The following is a 14,613-nucleotide window of genomic DNA, read 5'->3' as shown; positions in this document are numbered from 1 at the left end:
AATCAGAGCTGGACCTCAAGCACCGTGGTTCCAGAGGCCACTCCCTGGACCACTGTACTGTGCTGTTTCTCCATTTTTCCCAACATCCAGCCACTACTTCCCACCCTTGGCAGGTCACTCACTTCAGTACTACAGCCCAGTAGTCCCTAGGACCTAACATCCACTGGGTGAGCGCTTTTCACTGTCCAGCACCCCACCCCTGCGTCCTCACTTTCCTCAGTTCCAGCTTCAATTCCACGGTCAGTCATCGAACCTCTGTCCTTGCTTCTACACCCTGGACCCCTCTCCCTGGGCCAACGTGCTCAGCTAGACCCCAGCCCAGAAAAACCCACTTGCACAGCAAGCTCTGACTCAACCAAGCTGACTGGTCTCATTGTCAATTCACGATCGCTAGGACCCTAACCTAAGGATGGACCCCCTAATGCCACTTGGCAGTTAGAGTCCCCTAGTCCATTCACTGGCCCACTCTCAGGACACAGTTCCAGGCCTTCTCCCCTGCCCTAAAGGCAACACCTCCTCTCCTGCCCCTACCTCTAACTGATGACCTTAGTGTCTCTCTAAAGGGACAGGACCAATCCAAAGAGCACGTCCAGGCTCCGGTCGCCACATCTCCCACCCACCTTGTCCATCTGTACTCATGGACGCTACCTTCTCCCTGGAAGTTTTGCATGAATGATTCATCCCTGACAGTTTGAGACAAGAGATTGATTAATTAGAAAGCTAAGCCTGATACCAACAGCTAGTTTTTCTTCCTCTTCTTTGAGTTTCTTCGCACCCAGATCCCACTCCTGAATCAAAGCCTGGAACTGCTGAGAATACTCCAGACAAAGCTTCTGCCTGCAGAACAGAATAATGGATGCTGTGACAATTCCTACCAATAAGCAAAAGGGAAAACACTTTTGAAACAAAATTATTTTGTCACGACTTGTACCGTGAAGGGAGAAGGTGATGACATCAGCTGCAATCCTCTGATGGGAAGATACAGCAGAGGATTTACTCTCACGACAAGAATCTTTGTTTGTTACCGGCTAAGAGAGAAGCTACCTAATGTGCCTTAGCTCTTCAAAACCACGGAAGATTTACTGTGTTGTAAATTTTCCAGGAAAATGCATTTTATCGACACGGGTTTCTTTTTTCCTTTTCTCTTCCTGAATAACACGCAGGTTGTGATGCCACAAATAAATTCCATGAGGATGTTGTACCCACTTGTCATCTGTGACCTCCCACCAAGAACACTTCATTTTTCCCCGTGTTGTCGCAGGAACGATTTTGTACAAGAAAAGTAGTGAGACTAATTCAGTAAAACTTACAAATTATTGACAACATAAGACTAACCTTTTTCTATATGCTCGAACACAGTCCTAAATGTTAAAGACACTTAACTCTAATTCAGGAAGCATATTCATGGAAGGAATAAAAACTTCTTTAGGTTAAGCACATCAACTGTGATTGGCAAGAGCAAAATAGGTCACCTTTATTGACCTTGAGGAAATACATCTCCTTTCAATTGTGGGGTATGGGGTGAGGTCAGAGGACTAAAGGAATTAATTCCTTCGGGGAAAATCAAGCCAGATATATTTTCAACTTGAGCATCCTCCAAATACAGCACATAGTGTGTTTCTTACGTAGTTTCTACTCATGAAGTATACTAAGAAATGAGACAAATGGTTTTGCTCTAAATTTCCAACCAGCTTACCATTGCTCTTGATGGGTTTTCCAAGCATGCTCAACTTTCCGCTGCATGGTGTTGAGAGAAGCATCGGTGTTCATTTTGAAACGTTTTCTCTTTTCATAAAGAACCTTTTTCATTTTCCCTGCATTGCAAATAGATACCCATTGAAATATACTCTTGGAAACTATTCTCTTCCTACAAGTTCAAGTCAATTCGGGCAATGTTGGTTCCGCAGTATTTGGGAAGACACTTAGCATTAACCCATAGGCATCATTTCAAAAGGCAAGATACTTTGCTTCCTTTTCGCTTTATTTTATTTTATTTTTTGTGAAAGCTTCCAGCTACTACTCCTTTAATTCAGTGTGCCTTAATGGCACATCACTTTTTAATTTAGGATGAAAATACAGCTAAAGATCGAAAGTTTCTGTTTTCCAAAATGTGAGCAAAGGGTGACAATGACCCCTTTATTTTGTCATGATAACAGCTATAAAGGTTGGTTCGTCACATTTTATGAAATATTCGCCAACTGAAAGGACAGAGTGAGATGAATGATTGTTAGAATTTGTTACATGAGACACAGAAAATTCTTCCAATTAACAGGGCTTCAAAAAGATACAGAAAATTTCATGAAAAAATGAATAAAAAGATTTAATTTAGCCAGTGAGCTTTTTAAATAAATTAGACTAAAAGACAAGGAAATGAGAAAATTTATTCAAGAACAGTTTCCACATCGTTTCATGGAGGGTTTGCATATCATTGTCACCAAAAGTTTGCATTTTGGAAAATTCAAATTTACTGAACTTATAAACATTTTTAATACTTCACATAATGCTTTCCTAAGCCTACGACTGACTCTCTGTAATGGACCTACTGTCAATACTTATTTTCCAGTAATCATGAATGAACTGCATCATTCTGCAAATAATTTGAAACTATAGTTTATCATGGACATTAATGCAATTATAAGACAGCTTCATAAATCAAGCACGTTGTCGCCACCCAATTGAGCAATGGTATCAAAACTCACCTGTTCCTATGAATTATCCACACAGAGGAGTCAAAAATTGACTCTGACACTTAGGACTATGTCCTTTAACACAGTTAAGGTAACTGATATCGGACATGTTCATTTAAAACTTGCCACTGGCTCTGGTCATACATCACTCCATCGCTAGCCACGCTGTGTTTCGTTCTCCACTACAGGGGTTATTAAGGTGAATATAACGATAAGCAGGTATTTTAGGGGTCTCGACCGGCACTGCTGACACCCATGGAAAAGGAATTGGGAAGTTATGGGAATAACCGACACGGGAAAATGAAACATTGGTGTTAAAACTGGACCTATGACTCGCTACGTGGCACGATGTGGAAGAGATTATTTCATCGGTTTCTTCCACTATTCCACAGTGCATCAGATAAAAGCATCACCTCTCACCAGTGATGGTACCATTGTCAGTGCCATTCTCTTCACGTCAACAATTCGAAGGGGCAAGTAATCTATATGGAGCTGAATCACACTCACGACTTAGGTAACATCCTGTACCTGAGAACAAGGCAGTAAACAACAGGAGTGCCACACACTGACTGACAGTGCCTGCTGTAAAAGTTATATGGTTTATGAAAAGTGTCTTCACCTACAAATATCTCCTAAAACATACCTTCAAATCTCTCCAGCATATCCTGGATCTCATTCCTGTGAAGACATTACATTCACTTTTACATTGTTGGTCAGTGAAATACCATGTGTGCATTAGAAGAAATGCCTTCTGCCAAGTGCTTTACATACAACGCCTGCCACATGAGTGGAAGCTGATTTTCCTTAATTACTTTACTACCAGGCAAAAATGACTCTGAACACATTACCGCATATCTTGGTCAAGAGTGCCTGAACAGGGGCAGTTTTCTCCACTGTCACCAATTCCTGGAGAGTCTGCTGCATTGAAAGCAAAAAAGACAAAGATGTTTAAAGGAAGGACGGGGGAGGCATGTCGTATTGGTGGAATTCCTGGGCTCTTGGCCACCAAGAGCTGCAAAGCAGACCTAGGGGTGGAACCGTTTAGGTGCAGGTTGCGTGAAATGAGGCCAGGGTCTGAGACCATTTCACCGAGGCACTTCTGCAAGCCTTTGGGCGTTACAGTCACAGCAAACCGTGTACTGCCTATCAGACACGTTGGAAGCAAGGGCTGCACCCGTCCGGAAGAGCTGGGCTAAGAGCTCCTGTAGCTCTGCTAGGGGGTGGGAGCATGAGCCTGCTTTAGACACATCCTAGGCTCTGGTGCGTTTGCATGGCGGAATCCAAAGCAATGCCGGGGCCCCGGGCCGCCCACGTGCTCGGCCTGCCAAGAGACGAGACAGACCGTGCCCTCGGACAGGCACACGCTTCGGGGAGCCCCTCGCCCAGCCCGCCGCCCCTCGGTGCGCTTTTACCTCCATGCTGAACGTCACAGGCTGCCTTGGCAGCCCTCCTCCTAACGTGCTTCCTTCCCGGGGGTGCCATGGCTGGCTGTCTTCAGACGCTAGAGATGACTCCTGACCCCTGCGAGCGCAAAGACACGCAACAGAAACGTGACCGGTTCAGTGAGAGCCCGCGGGTGAGGCTGGGGCTGGCTCGCCCTCGTGCCTCTTGTCACAGCAGGAGGGGACGAGGTAGATGGTGCCAGCGCCCGGTCCCGTCCAGTCCCACCCCGCCCCATCCCTTCCGTACCGGTCCCGGGCTGTGGCCACAGAGCGCGCCCCTGCCCCGCACACCCCAACTTCACTCCCCTCTGCCCGCCCCTCACCACGCCCTTGGGACAAAGTGGGGCCCTGGCCCTCAGGGCCTCAGGGACGCCCCGTCGGCCGGTCGGTCTGGGGGCACAGACCGTGGTGGAGTGACTCCGTACCCTTGCAGCCCTCTGGATGGGTAATGAACCCATCTGCACCTGTCCGGGTCACTCAGGTGAGGGCCCTGCCCACTCCCCATCGCAGACGCCAGGGCCACCCCACGTGATCCCAGTGTCCCGTATGACGGTAGCCGGGCAGGAGGGACACATCGGGTTGGGCCCCGCCACCCCTGCCACGTCCTTTACCCCCCTCACACACGCAGAGCCCCGCATTGAGCCTCAGAGGACCTGGGGACCCTCAGGCCCACCCCCCGGACCGCCCTCAGGGGCCTCGCCCTGATCCGCGTCCCAGGCGACACACGGCACATTCTGTCAGAGGCCAACCCCCGGCCCTGCCGGGCTCCACACCCACGTCCCCAAGGTCCACGGGGCCACGCCTCCCCACCTCCCCACCCAGTCGCACCTCACCTGAGCGATCCCAACAGCACCCCCTCAGAGGACGCCGGCGACCCGGGCACCGCGAGGACGCTCCACCGAGGGCCTGTGTCCACGCGATAGCAGCCGGCTTCGCTGATTGGCCGGCATGGCACGTGTTCAGGAGGCGGAGCCGTGAGGAACCACGCCCCTGCAGGGAAGCGCGCCACCTGCGGGATGCTCAGGGTAGCTGGGCCCTGAGCAGGGGCTCCCCAGGTCCTGGTCCTGTCATCCCTGGACGACAAGGGGCCGCTCCCCAGTGCCTCGCCTCCAGGCTCCTGCCAGCCGGCCCTGGCCCTGCCCGAGGAGCAGCCATCACCCTGAAGGTGGCGGCTCAGTCAGCCCCTCCCGTGGCCGTGTGCGTTCTGCACACGCGCCTGTACCGTTGCCCGCTGTAGCTTGGTGTCCCACGGGTCCGGACCTCGCTGGAGACGGTCTCCTGTTCTAGGTAGGATTCCGCCACTTGCTGGCTGACTCCACAGTGTGTCCCCCACAGAGCCTGCTTTCCTTCCCCTGCCCTGGCGTGGACCACCCTGGGGCTCCTCCAGCCGGCATGCGGCGGTTCCTGGCCCGCTGACCTCTGGGCAGGGCTCTTGCAGAGCAGGGGCCGCTCTCGGTCAGAGCAAATGTCGCTACCTGTAGACATAGGGCTTTCACTTTCCCTACTGGATGGTGTGCCATTGTGGGCCCAGTCCACAAAATAGGCATCCAGTTTTCGTCCATGGATGTCTCGATTGTTTGAAGTTTAGACCGTTTCTAAGCAATGATGCTGTGAGTATTCTAATGTCTGGCATAGGTTCCCAAGGCTTTACACAGTATGATGGAGTGCGGTTGCTCCATCATGGGCCAGGGCAACATTCCCTATTTCCCTATTATTTCCAAGTTACAGCCCCAAGGGCAGCTTGAGTTCCCGTTGTTAGGTACACTGACCAACACTTGCTTTAGTAGATTTCTTAACGCTGCCATTTTAGTGGGTGCAAATTAACATTCACGTGGGGTCTTCCTTTGCATTTCTCCAATTACTAATAAGGCAGAGTTCTTTCATAATGGCCATTTGCTTTTCCTTTGCGTTGAAATATCTTTGTGAGTGTCTTGAGGGTTTTCAATGGTTTTGGATGACTTTCTTACAGATTTTTGAAGTGCTTTATATATGCTGAATAACAATATTTATGCTTGTGTTTTCTGGTGCTTTTTTGTTGTAATAAGATATACATAGAATACAAGCTACCATTTTTAGGGGTGTATTTAATTGGCACTAAGTATATTCCAATTCTTGTGCCACCATCACCACCAACCTTCTGCAGAACTTTTTCACCTTGACTAATGGAAGCTCTGTACCCATGAAACACTGACTCTCCATTCCCTCCTCCCCATCCCCTGACAGCCACCACCTTGCTTTCTGACTTCATCAATTTGACTACGTTAAAACAGGTTGTGCGTCAAGCGACACTATCAGGAGAAAGAAAAGGTACCCTAGAGAATGGGAGGACACGAAGGCAAGTGATATACATGTCTGGTGAGGGTCTAGTATGCAGAAGATAAAAAGAGCTCTGACAATTCCAAAGCAAAGCACAATAAAAAAAACCAATGAGAGTGGGTAAAGGATCTGACTCAACATTGCTCCGAAGAAGACACACGAATGGCCGACGATCACATGCTCATATGTTCACCGTCACTAGTCATTAGGGAAATGCAAATCAATATCAGGAGTAGTAGTTACCCTCAACTAGCATGTGTATAATTTCTAAAAGTAAACAGAAAAATAATAATTGTTGTCGAGAATGTAGGGAAATTGGAAGCCTTGTACATTGCTGGTGGGAATTTAAGGGAGTACAGCCAGTGTGGAAAGCACATTGGTGGGTCCTCAAAAAGTTAAGTATATAGTTAACACATGACAAAGTCATTCCACTCCTCACTGTGTTCCTCAATAAATGACAAACAGGTACTCAAAAAATACATGTGCACGAATGTTGTTGGCATGCCTACTCACAACAGCAAAAGATGAGAACAACCCAAGTATCCAGATCGGTGGTTGCCGGGGACTGTGGGGAAGGCAGGACTCAGGAGTGACTGGTTGGTGGGCACAGGGCTTCCTTTGGGACAGGTGCATATGTTGGGTGAGTAGACAGAGGTGATGATTGCACAATATTCTGAATTTCCTTAATGCCGCTGAGTGCTGTGCTTTAAATGGTTCGTTTCATATTATGTGAATTTCACTTCAATAAACAGTGTTTAATTTAAGAGGCACATAACAGTTGTTAGACCAATGTAATGGAATCGTCCAGTGTTTTGAAAAAAAAACCTAAGCAACCAATTTTTAAACTTTTTCACTTAAAAACAATATTTAGCCCATTGATGCTTACATATAAAGATAGTACGTGAAAAATAAATCTATCTTTTGAAAACAAAACAAATATTGAAAAGCGTGACATTGTGTGACATTTTGGCACGTCTCTTTAATGTGTGCCAGCAGTGGAAAGAGCTGGATTTTCCCACCTGCTTCCTCATTCAACCTCTTGCAATGTGTCGCGTGTGCTGATGAAGTGTGTGAGGCCCTCTGGACTCACAGATACTAAGTTGGGAAAGGAAGACCTCGCTGATCCCCCAACGGGGTTCCTGAACCAGTTTTCTTTGGTGATCTTTAATCAACCCTTTGAGGGTAGAGACATTAACAGTTCATTCGACCAAAGTGGAAGCTAGGGACCAGAGACGCTAGCGCACATTGTGAAAGTCACAAGGCTGGTGAGTGGCAGAGCTCAGAGTCAAACCGACATCTGTCTTTCAGAGAGTCTCTCTGATTTGAAAAGATCTCGGTGAATGCAGCCCACTGTTTGCCCTGCCTGGGGAAGTAGATAGGCCGGATGGCAGGTCTGGAGAGGTATCCGTGTTTCCCCCGCACTAAGAACCTGGTGGAACCCTTCATTCGGCTGGCGCGCAGGTACAAATGGAGTCTGGCTTGGCCCTTCCCTTGTGGCGCGTGGACTGGCATGGCTGTGCTTGCTCTAGACTGGAGTCCCCGGGTCCCGTGCTGTGCTGGGCTGTCTCAGGCTTCATCTCGAGAGAGCTGATTCTGGGCACCACTTGCCAACTCAGCACTCAGGGACCTGACGTTGTGGGCCTGAAACCGGCCATGAGGGGAGCATTTTCACCACGGAAATGGGGAAAACTTGGAAATCAGAACCGAACCTCTCCCCCCTCGCCGCCCCGCGAGGGCCCGTTTCCAGCTCATCACTGCCCAGGACTGACCATGGCAGGGTCGGCTCTAGCTCCTCAGCGGGAGGCAGAGCTGTGTCAGAGGGCAGCTCCGTCTCTCTGCTCGGAGTGGCTGGCTGTGAGACAGGACGTATGTGCTGTGTCCCCGGCGGTAAGAGACGTGCCTCTGAGCGTATTAAGCATTGGCCTGTGGTTTGAGCAGTACATGCCGAGCACGGATCCCACTATGTGACAGGTCATCCCTACCTCCCTGTCGTCCCAGGTCACGGGCACTTCGTGGGGTCATTATTCTTCACAGGCACCTTTGTGTGCTGCCAAGCCAAGTGTAGACCCAGGGTCCTTTGTTCCTGCCACAGCCTGAGGTTTGGCTTTGCCTTCCTCTGGCCTGCGGGTGCCTTATCCTCACAGGCTTTGTCCTGTGCAGGTCATTTTGAAGTGAGCAAGGATCCCTGCTCCCACCTGCACAAATGTCCCTGCCCCTGTGTGTTCTGGCAGCGTGGAGGGTGGTCCTTCACGGGACCTGCATCCCGAGCCTGTGTGTCTCGAGGGGGAACAGCTCCTGTCATCCTTTTACTTGCCTTCCCCCATAGCCCATTTTGTGACAGTCCCCCTGCCCCCAACTCCTATTCCGTAGAGGATTTCAAGCGAGGTCCCTGGTACGTCACTCGTTCATTCACGCCTTGGATGGGGCGGGGTGTAACTGACTGAGATGGAGATCAACACTGTGCCTCCGAGGATGCATTTGTACTTCCTGGTTTCCATAGAAAGCTAACGTCAAGGAGAACGTTTTTGATGACATTCTGGTCTCCATGACAACTGGAGTAAGCCATTCTTTCCCGGCGGCAGACACATTTCACAAGGATATTTTCAGACCGGAGGGATGGAGTAACTGTAGAAACATCAGGACTAGTAGGTGTCCGCGATCAATCTGTGTGTGTGAGTGTGTGTGTGTGTGCGTGTGTGTGTGTGTGTGTGTGTGTGTGTGTGTATGTTGGGAGTGCATGGCTTTTAGTCGGCCATTCAGGGCTCTAATCCCTCGTGTTTATTAGCGAGGCTGGGAGCTGCTGATGAAAGGGAGGCTGAGGAGGTTGAGTGGCGCGTCGTCCGCCAGCCCCAGCTCATTGTCCCGAGGTGACACCTGTTTGGTGACAGGACTGTCATCTAAGCTCTGTAAGGCACCAGTCCTCAAGTATTCCTGAACTGAAACGGTTGTCACATGTTCCCTGAATGATGTAAATTTACTCCTTTACCCCTCCTCATCGTAAACCGTTATTACGTGTCCATTGGGAGCGAGAAACTCGCGGTCAGTAGACAAAGAGACAAGACGGGTAGGACTGGAAGGGCCGATGTAACCTCGAGCAAGGCGGGGTGGGGGGTGGGGGGTGATGTGTTCATCCGGGCAGCTGACACATGAGCTAAGAAGCATTTTCTCTGGAAGACAAATTCCTGTTATCGAGCCACTAATAAGAGCTGGGTAAATGAAGTTAAACCCGGCAAGGGCCCCCTCGTTATTACATGAGCAGAAAACGCAAGGCCTTTCACCAAGGTTCTGAGACGTGTGGCTGCGTGTTTGGAAGTGGACGCTGCTGCCATGGCTCTGTCTGTGTCTACTGTGCTTGTGAAGAGCGGCCCAGCCTCTACGGGCCGTGCTGTTGCGTCTAGGCAGAAGCAGGTGCCGTGTCCAGGGTATCTACGTCTCTTGACTGTAGTCCTCGGTGCTGCTCCGTGGTTGTGGGACTGGGACCTGCCCGCCCCACTGTCCCTTCCCCACCTGGCTCCTTGTGTGGGTCGGCCGGCTGGGGTCTTCACGGGGGGCAGGCGGTCAAGAGGGAGGAGGACTGGCTGTGCCTTCCGCTCTGCAGCCATTCCTCTCGGTGTCACCCCGACAGAGTTCCTTCACACAATAGGGACGTGTCTTTGCCGTAGGGAGAGGCGGTTCATAATGTAGATTGTCCTCAAACTCCAAGCACGCCCTTGGTCGTGTCCCTGTGGAAAGACCAGTGCCGGCGGGGTCATTTCTGGTGCGCTCTCTCCGGAGAGATGGGGCCATGGGAGGCTGCCTCTGGGATCCTGCCACTGCGGCAGGAGCTGCTCATCTCCCCAGCAGGCGCCATCACCAGGGGTCTCAGGTTCCACGGGTCCCTTCCCTGACCTTCTCTAGAAAGCTCTTTCTAGAGAGGAGAGGGCAGCCCGATTTCCACCGAAGTCCAGGCCCTGGCTCTGAGGGCCTGCTCCCGGCACGTGGGTTCGCAGGCCCCAGGCGGTCGCTTGCTTTCCCCGCACCTGGGAGGGCCTGCGGCTTCGCACCGTGGTGCTCTCTTCGGTAGCACCTCGTTCCCTTTTACCGTTTCTTTGGTCTCCACATCATTTTACCAACTTCTCCTTTATTAAAAAAAAAGAAAGAAAGAAAGAAAAAACAGAGGACCCTGCTTAATAATGACGTTTGTTTTTCTCTTTCCCTTGAAGGTGCCCCTTTCACTTTGGTTTCTGGTAGTTTTACACGATTAACCTCGGCCCGTTTTGGAGTGTGTGTGTGTGTGTGTGTGTGTGTGTGTGTGTGTGTGTTCGGGCGTGCGTGAGAGAGTGCATTACACTTGGGGGTCGGCACGTGTGCATGTGCCGCTCGATACTTTCCCTTCTTGTGCAAACTTCCCCACTGTGGCTTCCTCTCTCTCTTTTCGGACTCCCAGTGACTATGTCTTATGTGCCTGCGTATACAAACTTTAACAACGAATATAGCCTTTGCTCAATTAAAAATATCCCTCCGAGAACATTTCAAATCTATTCTCCCTGAATTCTATTTTGGATGGCACGGTTTCGCCAAACTTGCTTCCTTTGCTTTCCTTCTGTCCGATATTTCATTCCATATCTCCTTAGCGTCTTTGCTGTAATACGTTGGGGCACGTGAACATACAGATACATGTGTCCTCCGTGTAGCATTTTAAACGTGACTTGAAAAATAGCATCTACCCTCACAAGCCTCCTTCCTCTCCTTTTTGCTGTGTAACCAGGGCATGAGATCTCTGTTTATCTTTCCAGACTTTTCTCTTCCTTTTAAATGTCTTCCTTACCCTATAACAAGAAAGATAGCGTTGTTGTCCAGGTGAGCGTGCATTTGACCTAAACTCTATGATCTGTACTTAATCGGTCGCTAACCAGACTTTTCCACTGAATTTTCCCCCTGTCAGTACATTCAGGTCTGCATCAGCCTTCTGTTGGGCACATAACGTAAGATCTTTGGCTCGGTCGATAGGTTTATTAGCCTCTCCCCGCGGATATCACCTGGGTTTGTGCAGTTTTGTTGTTTTGCTATGATGAGCTACGATGCAATGACTTACCTTGTGAACCAGGCAACTTTTTGTCCTTATGCAGAATGGAGGGCCATCCACGGGTTCTGAAAGACACACCTGGTTCGCCCCCGTGGAGGTTAGTAAGCAGAGGGAAAGGGAGGGCTGAACAGCTGAACAGAAGCTCCAAAGAACAGCTAGTCATGGCTAAAATATGTTAATGAGCTATAATATATATCGTACAAGATATAGAGAAAACTACAGCAAGGTAACAGAGTATTTGAGGGGAGAAGGTGGGGAGAGAAGGACTGAGAGAATGGTAGCACCTTCTGCAGAAATGCTTCTATAATGTTGGACATCTCATTAAATAAAGTTTGGAAATATCAGGGCAGCCTTGTTGTAAAGAGAGCCACAAAAAACGACGCAGGAAAATGGGCCTTCACGAGACAATGTGTCCAAATGTGCTCTTACGGTAGGAACTCTAGTTGAACATAACCAGTGCGTGTGTGTGCGCACGCATGCATAGGTAGCGTGTTGGAAGGACACGCGTCATCCTGTGAGGAGTGAGCATCTGGAACATGCTGTCCTTTTTATATATCTTTCTATGCGTTTCATATTCCCTGAAAGCCCATTTAATGTTATTTGAGAATGGGAAAAACACAGTGACATTAAAAACTCCATTCTTCTTTCACACACACCTTCGTACGCGTGGGCACACACACACAAAGACTGCCAATATTGAACCCATACGTCCGAGGCCGATGCTATCACGAAAGCACATAGTTCCCGCTGTTCTGAAATAGGAGGAGACTAGCGTCCACAAAGTAGCATAACGTGGAAGTATTTTCAAATGCAAAAGAAGGAAGAAAATATATACAACATCTAAGTTATGGATGAGATTGAGATCTCAGTTCTGTTTCCAAAAGGCATGCACGAGGGAGTCGGCAAAGGGAACTTGATAAATCAATCCCCACTGACTTGGCTTGATTTCTTATCCGTTTTGGATTTTCCAGGTTGACGTTAGCGGTGCACAGGCCCTGGGTATCTTCGTTTGGCACCACTTGAGGGCGTGCACACGAGCAGTTGGAGTGTGAGAACCAAGCGACCTGCCTGATGTTGGGTAAGACTTTCTCATTTACTAAACGTTCATTTGCAGCCATGTCATGTTGACATTTTGGGGTGCAATGTTCTTTTGCACCTTGCTCTACTGACGCTTGTTTTCAAGATAAGAATCACAGATTTGGTGTTGGGAGACGAATGTTTTAAACCACAATAGAGAGGTGCAGGTCGCAGCGAATGACCGATGCTACGGCCATGCTTGTTGGCCATGACAGCCAGTCATCGTCAGCATGACCCTCGTGGACCTCTAGCTTCTAAGTTCACGCCCTTGCACATGACGCCGTGCTGACAGCCAGCGTCCGTGCATAGGAGATCGTCTCAGGCTTCCTGGGGGGCACGGAGCAGCACTGGCACCCTAGAAAAGAAAAAGCGGAAGCATTTCCATAGGCTGAAGCCCAAGGAACTCAAAAGTCACTGAGTGTCCTGTAAGAAAAACGGGGTCCCTGACAGGACACCCACGTCCCTCACGCAGATGCTCCTCGGTGTTCACTCGGTACACCCAGGGCAAGACGCCGGGTTTGGAGTGCTCCAAAAGTCCAGGGGCACCCTCTGCGTTTTTTCCCCAAATACTTGCACTTATCAGCCCCTGTAAGACACACTTTTCATGTTTCCTTATTGGACCTCTTATCAATGCCATTGAGCAGGGTGCTTCTGCTTTGACCAAAGGAATTCTTTCTGACACGTTTCTTCTGTTCCTTTTCCATGTTCCAGTGCACGCCAGTGTCCTCCGTCCGAGGCGCGAGTTCAAGCGTCTCAGGGAGATCCAGGTGGAGGGAAAGCCCTTGCGGTGTGAAGACAAAGGAGGCGTCGGAAAGCACCGTGCTTTGGGGAAGACCTGCAGTAGCAGTGGGTATGACGGCCACGCACCTCAGCCTCTCTTAGTGGCCTCTTCACACGCGACTCAGATCACAATGGACTCTGAGTATGTCCTATGCAAGTGGAGAGGCCACTTGTGGCCAGCAAAGGTTTTGTCCAGATCTGGGACTTCACCGAAAAGTAAGAGGAAGAGGGCCCTTTCTGTAGAAGTTCAAATCCTCTCGATAGATGAAAAAATTAAAGCAAAAAGCACAGACATAAAGGCCCTAACTGAGTCTGCGATGGAAGCCATCACCTCGCCGGTGGCGCCGCGGGCGAGGGTCAGAGCCCCAGCAGGACAGGGAGTGCACTACAGAAGAGCCCTTAAAGTGGCCCTGGAGATTCTGAATGACAGAACAAATTCGGGTCAAGGAAGAAAACCAGACGAGGAGGAGACCACGACGCCGTCCCACAAGGTGCCGGAAAAGCGAGCCAGGCCACCACCTCGTAAAAGGTATCGGAAACGCAAAGGGGTCTTACCTCGTAAAAGGTATCAGAAACGCAAAGGGGACTTACGGAGCCGTCTTGGCAAGAGTAAAGAGCCGGGATCACTGCTGTCGCGTTCAGAAGGCGAGGATGCCCTGTGCGGTGCTAAGTCAGAGGGGCACACAGCCACCGCCCCTACCCCAGGTGAAGTGCACACGAAGGCATCGTCAAGCTCCAGTGTGTGCCAACATTCCCTGACGCTTTCGGAGGATGGCGGTGAGAAAGAGGACAAGGAAAAGGCAGACAGCTCCACGGTCACCTCCTCGGGTCCCACTGTCATGGAGGAGGCTGCACGTGCTAAGGACCAACAGGCGGCTCCATCTCGGCCACTGGGGCTCATGCCCGCTGTGCCCACAGGTCTGAACGAAGAGGCACAGGACACCTGCCTGCAGACCCCGGCCGCTGCTTCTGAGTGCCCCACCTCGGCAGGGAATGTTGAGCTCCCTGCAGAGGGTGCCTGGAAGCCAGACTTGGAAGGCAGGGCAGCGGCCTGCAGGTCCCCTCCCCCGAGGCAGCGGTCCTCACTCCGTCTTGCAGGTAGGAAGAGGAAGCTTCCAGTCCCACCCTTTGAGAAGGGACTGCAAGAACCTCAGCCTCTCGCTGGCTCAAAGGCCAAGAATCCCATCCGCACTGGCGGTAAACGAGCGGCTGGCAGTAAACGAGTGGCTGGTAGTAAAGGAGCGGC

This window comes from Lemur catta, chromosome X (assembly GCF_020740605.2).
Source record: "Lemur catta isolate mLemCat1 chromosome X, mLemCat1.pri, whole genome shotgun sequence".
NCBI lineage: Eukaryota > Metazoa > Chordata > Mammalia > Primates > Lemuridae > Lemur > Lemur catta.
Note: the sequence above shows the minus strand (reverse complement) of the source record.